General features: G+C 56.2%; 1 non-coding gene across 1 annotated transcript; it reads left to right on the top strand.

The window, feature by feature from the left end:
* The first annotated feature begins 218 nt into the window (after positions 1-218).
* On the top strand, positions 219-291 carry Trnav-cac. The gene has a single exon. It is a non-coding gene; the product is annotated as a tRNA-Val (tRNA).
* The last annotated feature ends 351 nt before the right edge of the window (positions 292-642 follow it).

Below are 642 nucleotides of genomic sequence, written 5' to 3'. Positions count from 1 at the left end.
CCCTCCGGTACACTGCATAAGTGCGAGAGAGTCAGCTTGACTGGCGGCCACCGTCACGGCGCCATGGCCGGACCAGGCCCGGCCGTCAGTTTGATCAGCGATGCGGAGCGCGGAGCAGTCTGCTGCGGCAAACAGAACAGTGACGCCACACGGGTGGACTGAGAGTAGCGGTACAGCGGCCGAAACAGGTCTCGCGGGGAAGGCCCTCCTCTCACTCGGTTTCCGTAGTGTAGCGGTTATCACGTGTGCTTCACACGCACAAGGTCCCCGGTTCGAACCCGGGCGGAAACAATTTGGCCGCGGCCAATATTCTATTTTCCCTTTCATATGAAAAGAGAACTCACGCTACGCTTGCAAGCCAGCGCCAGCACGGCCACTTAAATGTGCATTTAAGGTGCAGAGGTGGGACCTTTCTTTGGTCTGGTAGTTGAGGCAGACTTACGATTGGTTCATGGCTGGGTGTGTGAGCTAAGCTACTCACTTCACTGGGAACTCTCAACTTTCAAGTCCCGGCGAGGCGCCTACTGTTCTACAGGTCCTCCGCACCGTTTCGCTGCGTCTGTGAAAGGAGTGCCCATGACCACCGGCTACTGTCTACAGTACGTGCAGAAGGTGGAGATAATCAAATTTTCTACACAAAGG

Source organism: Thrips palmi, unplaced genomic scaffold (genome assembly GCF_012932325.1).
Source record: "Thrips palmi isolate BJ-2018 unplaced genomic scaffold, TpBJ-2018v1 HiC_scaffold_5, whole genome shotgun sequence".
NCBI classification, from domain to species: Eukaryota; Metazoa; Arthropoda; class Insecta; order Thysanoptera; family Thripidae; genus Thrips; species Thrips palmi.
This window is presented reverse-complemented; position numbering and strand designations above follow the sequence as displayed.